Source organism: Oscarella lobularis, chromosome 9 (genome assembly GCF_947507565.1).
Source record: "Oscarella lobularis chromosome 9, ooOscLobu1.1, whole genome shotgun sequence".
NCBI lineage: Eukaryota > Metazoa > Porifera > Homoscleromorpha > Homosclerophorida > Oscarellidae > Oscarella > Oscarella lobularis.
The window spans coordinates 983,535-991,767 of NC_089183.1; the positions used below are offsets into that span (position 1 = coordinate 983,535).

General features: G+C 47.1%; 3 long non-coding RNA genes across 9 annotated transcripts; all 3 read left to right on the top strand.

The window, feature by feature from the left end:
- Nucleotides 1-105: 105 nt before the first annotated feature.
- On the top strand, nucleotides 106-1,805 carry LOC136190903 (uncharacterized). 5 transcript variants are annotated; one of them, XR_010670659.1, is made up of 6 exons: nucleotides 106-178; nucleotides 239-323; nucleotides 384-495; nucleotides 555-1,338; nucleotides 1,438-1,613; nucleotides 1,654-1,805. It is a non-coding gene; the product is annotated as an uncharacterized lncRNA (long non-coding RNA). The 5 variants fall into 5 exon arrangements; XR_010670658.1 differs by lacking the exon at nucleotides 106-178 and having other exon boundaries at nucleotides 187-323; nucleotides 555-643; nucleotides 705-1,338; XR_010670657.1 differs by lacking the exon at nucleotides 106-178 and having other exon boundaries at nucleotides 187-323; nucleotides 555-643; nucleotides 845-1,338.
- A 1,660-nt stretch (nucleotides 1,806-3,465) lies between these two features.
- Nucleotides 3,466-4,203, top strand: LOC136190901 (uncharacterized). The gene is made up of 3 exons (XR_010670651.1): nucleotides 3,466-3,677; nucleotides 3,767-3,942; nucleotides 3,987-4,203. It is a non-coding gene; the product is annotated as an uncharacterized lncRNA (long non-coding RNA).
- A 183-nt stretch (nucleotides 4,204-4,386) lies between these two features.
- Nucleotides 4,387-6,056, top strand: LOC136190902 (uncharacterized). Of its 3 annotated transcripts, none has more exons than XR_010670653.1 (6): nucleotides 4,387-4,463; nucleotides 4,971-5,067; nucleotides 5,115-5,298; nucleotides 5,355-5,513; nucleotides 5,610-5,785; nucleotides 5,847-6,056. It is a non-coding gene; the product is annotated as an uncharacterized lncRNA (long non-coding RNA). The 3 variants fall into 3 exon arrangements; XR_010670654.1 differs by having other exon boundaries at nucleotides 5,363-5,513; XR_010670652.1 differs by having other exon boundaries at nucleotides 5,115-5,513.
- The last annotated feature ends 2,177 nt before the right edge of the window (nucleotides 6,057-8,233 follow it).

Genomic DNA, 8,233 nt, shown 5'->3' on the forward strand with positions numbered 1-8,233 from the left:
CTAAAAACGGCGTAGGGAAACCGATCTATGCTCCGCATTTTCGTGATGTACTGTTTACGCATGCTCATTTGCATTTGCGTTCTTTTCCGTCTTTTCGACGCGTCGGCGATTCCTCATGTCAGGGGATCGAGCTAATTTTGGCGACTTTAGCGTCACGTCGGATCTTAGCGCCGCGAAAGTAGAAAACGAAGCTGCCCGGGCTCTTTTCTTTTGTTTTCCACCTCAAATCGCACTCTAGACGACCAGCAGCGGCGACGATTAGGCAGATCTTGGCAGGTTCAAAGTAAATGAAGTCAGAAGATGCTGGCAAACGCGACCAAAACGTGAAAACAAACGTTTGACGAAACTGCAGTGTGTTTCTAATATGAGGACTTGTTTTTTAGTTTTGATGAGCTGGAGAACACTTGCGCGGGAATTCTAGCTGTTTTTCTGGATGCCGTCGACGTGAAATTTGCTCGAAAGGAGATGGATGGAAGCCAAGAGGCTTGAGAACGAGTAAGAATCTGAAATGGATATCATAAATTCATTATCCAGCTAATTGACTGGATTTTTAGGAGCAAATGATCGAGCGACTTCGCTATATCTACATGTATATAATGTACAAAGTTTGCGCAGAGAAACCGAAGATCTACCATCTAGGAACGTAAGAGTATATATGTATGTAGCGTTCTTTCTCCATCCTTTTATGTTCTCACTGCCAACAGATGTGGACATGGCGTAAATGCTAGATAATAATACCGGTACTGCACTTGCTTTGTTCCGTTGTTCATTCATTAATTAAAAAATGAAATTGGATTCTTTACGTATACCAAGTCGGGTTTTTAATACCTTCTTGTCTTTGTAGTTGTCGAACTGGCAACAGTTGCATCTCCAAGTTTGTCAGGCTGCTTTTCTGCGTGATCAGGATGGATTAGACCTAGCCTCGCATGCCAGGCCCTTTTTCCCGTGAAGAGAAAAGGTTAGTGGTGTACACATAAGGGCCTGGCATGTGAGGCAGTGACGAGTCCGGAGAAGGGTTCAATTTGGAACTGAATCATGATGCCAATCTCATCATTCCCGGACATGTATTTTGACGAGGTGAATGCTGACTAGATTAGACCGGTAATCGTGCGGACAGTACCCCGTCTATTCGAATGCGCAACTGCGCATTCCGTGACACATCCTGTTTGACAGCCGGTGACAATCATGACCTCTAAGTTTGCTGCTATCATTCTACTTGTGCTGGTCATTGCGAGCGGATCTGAGGGATGGCGACGCCGCCGAACGATTTCGCCGCCTACCAATGTCCAAACACAGAAAGAGTTGACGCTTTTGGCTTTGGCTCAACGTTCCGAAAAGGTAAGAGCGACGGGCCGGGGGGGTGGCGTACGTTGTCCTTGTCGCTCCGTGAAGTCGGGTCCACATGCCTGCATGCATGGTTCTTTTGTTCACCCGTAGCCGATTGAAGCGCTCGCCTTTATTCAACGCTATCTCGACCGTTTTGAAGATCAGCTCAATAAAGCGGAAATAAACGACGTTTTCGACTCAGCTACTACTAAGGAGGACGAGTACGGCCGAGACAATTTGAAGAAGGACGTTGGGGCGTTGCTTTCAAAGCTCGCACTCAACGAAAAGTAGGCGTAAATTAGATAGACGCGCATGGATGCCGATCAGTTCTTTCAGCGCCGCCGATCTCCAACGTTTCATTTCCGTACTCGACGACTACGAGAAAACCTTGTGATCGGAAAGCCGCCGAGACTTGGACAGTCTGGCGTGAACTTCTGTTAGAAGCCTGCGCGTTGTTGTCTTTGAGTGGTTGCTGATGTCTTTGGTGTCAATTTCTTCATGCATGCCAATGCAAAATTACTTGTCAACGGCGCCCTAGGGCAAGGCTAGCGATTAGGTTTGAGTCCGTGATCCAGGATTTCGGCATTTTCTTTCTATTTCTCGTAGAACGCGATCCTCTAAGCCATCAGATAGCGATATTGCGTAAAGCGGCGCCATGTCCTGTCCAGAAACCGTAGGTATTTCCTGGTACATTGTAGTCTGTGGTTCTTGTGACTATAGATCCATGGGTGTTTTTAGCAAACCAAGCAGAAAGTCCACCAGCGTCATGGTCAACATAGAGGACTTCTTTGAACTACAGGTAGAAGACAGAGAGTGGATACCGTTTTACACACTTATTGCTACTCACGGGAATGCTACTGCAATCAGCTCTATAGCCACTTGTTCCATACGGCTTTTGTACGTTGTACGTCTTTTCCGTTTTCAATTTCACGGCATAGTCAGTGGTATAGCACATACTCCACCAGCCGTCGTCATATCGCAATACACCTTTTTAAAAAAGAAGAGCTGGTCAATGTGGATCTTCTTTTAGCTATGTTTTCTGACATGAAATGCTCCTTCATATAAGGACGAGTCCGGGTTTATCCAATAGACTCCACTGAGCAAATTTGGATCCTTTTGCTTTATGTCTTTGCATGATTTTCCGGGATTGATTTTTGTATTTTCAGATGCTGAACTTTCGCCCCTAAGTGGCCTCCACTCTTTTCCATTGCAGTACATCAGTAGCCCGTCAGAATAATTAAATGCCACGAATCCTTGAGATTTATCTTTACAAGCTTCATCGAAGAAATATATTGACTGTACCAGCCGTTTCCAAATTGCACACTCTGTAATTTCGACCGTCAGCAAGCCGAACACTTTCAATCCTTGCTCCAGCTGCAAAGGCAGCTGCCAGAAGGAAGAAAACACCGTTGTAGGGATGTACAGTCATCTTCAGTTGCCTCTGCTGGCTCTGTCGAGTAAGACTATATATCTGCGTCAAGCTCCGGAGACGGATATCCGAAGTTTGTCGCTAAAAACGGCGTAGGGAAACCGATCAATGTTCTGCATTTTCGTGACATACTGTTTACGCTTCTTTTCCGTGTTTTCGACGCGTCTGCGACTCCTCATGTCAGGTGATCGAGCTAATTTTGTCTCGTCGGGTCTCAGCGCCGCGAAAGTAGAAAACGAACGGGCTCTTTTCTTTTTTTTCCACCTCAAATCGCACTTTAGACGACCAGCAGCGGCGACGATTAGGCAGATCTTGGGCAGGTTCGAAGTAAATGAAGTCAGAAAACGTTGTCAAACGCGGCCAAAACGCGAAATCTAGGCGGCCGCCGAAAGCAAACGTTTGACGAAACTGCAGGGTCTGCGTTTCTGATATGAAGACTTTTTTTTAGTTTTGTTGAGCTGGAGAACACGTGTGCGGGAATTCTAGCTGTTTTTTTGAATGTCGTCGACGTGAAATTTGCCCGAAAGGAGATGGATGGAAGCCAAGAGGCTTGAGAACGAGTAAGAATCTGAAATGGATATCATAAATTCATTATCCAGCTAATTGACTGGATTTTAGGAGCAAATGATCGAGCGACTTCTACATGTATATAATGTACAAAGTGACAGTAGGGACCCGCCTATTCAAATGCGCAACTGCGCATTCCGTGACACACCCTGTTTCAGCAGAGATTATCTCTGGTTTCAGTGTCTGTTTGACAATCATGACCTCCAAGTTTGCTGCTATCATTCTACTTGTGCTGGTCTTTGTGAGCGGATCTGAGGGCTGGCGTCGACGCCGCCGACTTATTTCGCCGCCTACCAATGTCCAAACACACGAAGAAGAGTTGACGCTTTCGGCTTTGGCTCAACGTTCCGAAAAGGTAGGAGCGACGGGCCGGGGGTGGCGTACGTTGTCCTTGTCGCTCCACATGCCTGCATGCATGTTTCTTTTGTTCACTCGTACGTGTAGCCGATTGAAACGCTCGCCTTTATTCAACGCTATCTCGACCGTTTTGAAGACCAGCTCAATAAAGCGGAAATGAACGACGTTTTCGACTCAGCTACTACTAAGGAGGACGAGTACGGCCGAGACAATTTGAAGAAGGACGTTGGGGCGTTGCTTTCAAAGCTCGCACTCAACGAAAAGTAGGCGTAAATTAGATAGCTAGACGCGCATGGATGCCGATCAGTTCTTTCAGCGCCGCCGATCTCCAACGTTTCATTTCCGTACTCGACGACTACGAGAAAACCTTGTGATCGGAAAGCCGCCGAGACTTTGACAGTCTGACGTGAACTTCTGTTAGAAGCCTTGAAGCCTGCGCGTTGTTGTCTTTGAGTGTTTGCGTTCGTTGCTGATGTCTTTGGTGTCAATTCTCTATGCAAATGAATTTACTCTGTATGTCCCCAGGGCAAGGCACGTACGCGATTATAATTAGGTTCGAGTGCATGGACCTGATCCAGGAGTTCGGCATTTTCTTTCTATTTCTTGTAGAACGCGATCTTCTAAGCCGCGTGGAAGCGGAGTTGGATTAATTTAAGCGTCAGATTTATGACAGTAAATATTTCTTAGTACGTTGATATGTACAACGTCACGTGACAACAAGAAAACGTCTTTGTCTTTCAATGGCTCTGGTTTTACGGTTCATGCAGAACGACAGAGGCGACGGGTAGGAGAAGAACCTTTTTCGGCGCGTCTACCTAGTCGTCACGAAAAGTTTATGAACGATAGAGGCGCGAGATCTAGAGACAAACGAAACGAGAAAAATAGACTTGTAGCGTGATATAGAGCTAAGGGAGCGTGATATTGTTGCTAAGGGATCGAGGACTCCGGCGATTTATCTTCGCAATCACCATTAGGGAAAAAATGAGCGTTAGCTCGCAAAAAAATGAGTGCACGGTTCTGTGGTGAAAACAAGCGTGCTGCATGGCCTCCCTAAAAAGGCAGAACTAAAGACGGGTCAGCGTCAGTCTCTAGCAGCCGTTGCCCGTCTCAAAAGGCGGAGAAAATCGCATGAAAATGGGCTCTATATATCTACCGACTTCCGTGAGTGGTGGATACGAGCGATTTCCGCTTGATTATGCATGTGGGGGACCTTGTTAGTCACGTAACATTCGTGGCGTAGAAGAATAGTCTCCATCTTTTATATGGCTGTGATTTTCGATTTTTTCTTTAGAGGACCGCTGATGTGAGCATACAGATGGAGGAGTCGTTTTGAAGGAAGCTAAATTCGCAGTAATTAGAAGAAATTTCAAAATAAGCCTTCTATTAAAGTTTGAACGTATTTCAATGTTTGCAACCCAGCTAAAAATATAATTAGATCGTTTGAGTTGTATGTTGCCTCGTTGACGTAGAGCGACTCGAGCGCCGGACAGATACCGTAAGCTAATTGCATGTCCAAGTTTTCCTAGCTGCTGTTTAGTGTGATCGGAAATTCTAAAGCATGGAAGGATTAGCAATGATAATCGAGTTTGGAGTCGTTGTTTGGGGCAGTAGGGATCCAGGTGCGAATGCAAATGCGCATTCCCTGATACGTCCTGTTCTCGATCGCCAATGTCAGTTTGACAGCCGTAGCAACCATGAGCTCTAAATTCGCTTCCATCATTCTCATTGCGCTGGCGATTCAGTCTGTGAGCGGATTTTGGACCCGTCGCCGACGCGGTTCGAAGCGTGACGCACAATTGACGCTGTCGTCTTTGGTTCAGCGTTCCGCGAAAAGGTAAGCGTAGCATTGTTCTCGTGATCGCGACGGCCGCGGCACGCGCCTGCATGACGTCTGTCCGGCTCGGGTTTGATTCATTGGACTCGTATATAGCCAATCGAAGCGATTGCATTGATTCGACGTCACCTTGAAAATGTGCTCAGCAAAGCGGAAGTGAAGGACGTCTTCGACTCAGTTACGACAGAGGGTAAGTATGGCAAAGACAATTTGAAGAAAGACGTTGCGGCGTTGCTTTCGAAGCTGACGCTCTTGTCGCAAGATAATGAACGGTATATATATGCAAAATCATGCACACACGAAACCCGTGCATCATTGATTCGGTTCCTTCAGCGACGAATTCAAGTTCCAACGTTTTCTTTCTATACTCGACGAATACGAAAAATCATTGTGATCGGAGAGCCGTTGACCGTCTGCATGTCGCTGTATGAGCGTGTGCGTAGTAGGTCACTGTAGTCTGTCGTTGAGTGTTTGTGTTCATTGCAGATGGTAATTCTCCGCGCGCACGTTCATGCATAATGTGAGTTTGTGAGTTTTAATTCAGCTAGCAGTCTATAGATAGTCTATGCCACAGATTCAATCCATGCATAGATACATAGTAGGCGCATGGTACGGGTTTCCGCGCAAGGCACGGGACCTGTCCACAGGTTCGACTCCCAGTGGAGACAGTCATTCTTTTTTTTCGCTATAGAGCCATGCACTGCGCAAATTGACATCACGTGACAAGGATAAAAAGGGAACGACAGAAGTTGGTGACGGGCTGATCGTAATGCTCGAGCCATAAACGTCGCTGGAAACGCAAGGTTTGCGTGGAGCTTGTGGATTATCACCGATAGAGACGAGAGAAAGAACGGAAACGAGTCGCCCAAGTGACTAAACTATCGTACAGCTACAGCACTTGTAGCCTCGGGGTCCCAGGCTCACCTCCTGCTCGTATTTTAGTCTGGCTTGGACCCTGAGACTAGCTGCAGGACATCGAATCAATCGAACAGGTTCGCCACGCGACTTAGCTTCGAGCCGGATAATGTCATATCTGAGTGGGGCAAAGGCAAAGCAAGCAGTAGCGGAACCATGCATTTTGTTGGGAAAAAGGAGTGGTGGAGTGAAAACATGCGTTCTGGCCTCTATCGATCCAAAGACGGCCGGGTCAGTCTCGAGCAATAGTAAAAGGCAGAGAAAGACGTCTGTATAATTGACTTCCGTCTCGGCAACGAAAAAAAACGCAATCATCAAATATTGAAAAAAAGCTATCTGCAGATCGATTTGTGTCGCTTGTAGTCCGTCTTCTGGCACAGGCGATTGCAATAGTAGACGCTCTTGCATCGGCCGCACTTCATCTTCGTCTCGGCCTTCCCACACGAAGCGCACCTGCGCGCCGTCGCCGCCGCCTGAACGGCGGCATCATCAGGATTCACTTCTACGTTGACATCGACTTCACGAAGCGGCTCGACAATCGTCGCCTCGTTGCACGTGATGTGAACGTTTTGGATCACCGCATCGATGACGTCACAATCGAACCGAAGACCACCCTCCCGTACACGCTACAGGAAATGGCCGATTACTTGCAAACTATGCTAGCTACGCTTTTGGTTGAAATAAGAACCATTGGTATGCACTTCATCGCTATCTTCGACGAGCCCGCCCTACGCTTTGTTTCCGAGATATTCCAATAAATGGCTCTGGACGCGCGCTCCATTTTCTCCCTTTCTGCTATTCAGATCAAATTGGCATTTTACCTACCAGTGGAGGGGTTGTTGTCAAACGCTTAGTTGGTAGGATTTACCCCGCAAAGCAGCTGCTTTAGCGCTATCGTCTTTTTTTCAACGCAGTGAAACTCGCGCCTATGCGAAGGCACATGCAAATGGGTTTGTGTGCGCTGTATCCTTGGTAGTATTGAAAAAGAGTTACCCACCTATGTGCATGTGCAGAAAGCAAAAATAATATCTGTACAATTTTCCGATTTTTACTATTTTTACGTACGACACTCCGGCACCTTCTAAGTCTCTGAGAAATAGTGAAAAGGTGTACACAGAGCGATTGCGCTTTCTTCACACGCATTCATAGGTCATTCGTTTTCAACAGTGCCAATGATGCAGCGCAAAAACCCAATTTGAGGCTTCATATGGGCGCGAGTTTCACTGCATCAAAAAAAAAGACGATAGCACTAAAGCAGCTTCTTCGCGGGGCAAATCCTGCAAAGTAGGGGTGTGACAACGACCCCTCCACAGGTGGGTAAAATGCCAATTAAATCTGAATAGCAGAAAGGGAGAAAATGGAGCGCGCGTCCAGAGCCATTCATCGCGATATCTCGGAAACAAAGCGTAGGGCGCGCTCGTCGAAGATAACGGTGAAGTGCATGCCAATGGTCCTCATTTCAATAAGCGTAGCAGGTATAGTTCGCGAGTAATCGGCCATTTGCTGTAGCGTGTACGGGAGGTTGTCATCGGTCGACTGTAGCTGGTGTGTGATTATCCGGGATTCCTTTTGCTTCATGTATAACGGATTCCCCGTGGGCATCTCCGTTTAGCGAAGCCATCCTTCGTCCTAGACGAGCGCAATCTTTTTTTCTACGTGGCAGGTAGGTATAGGCGTTGATCCGACCCGTTTTCGCGGCCAAAAACGGTCTTTCTCGTCACTTGCTTCGCCCTGTCGCTACGCGAACAACTGGGAGACGCCCAACGTTCTATGCAACGGTACGGCGCAGGTACTGGTTACTCGCG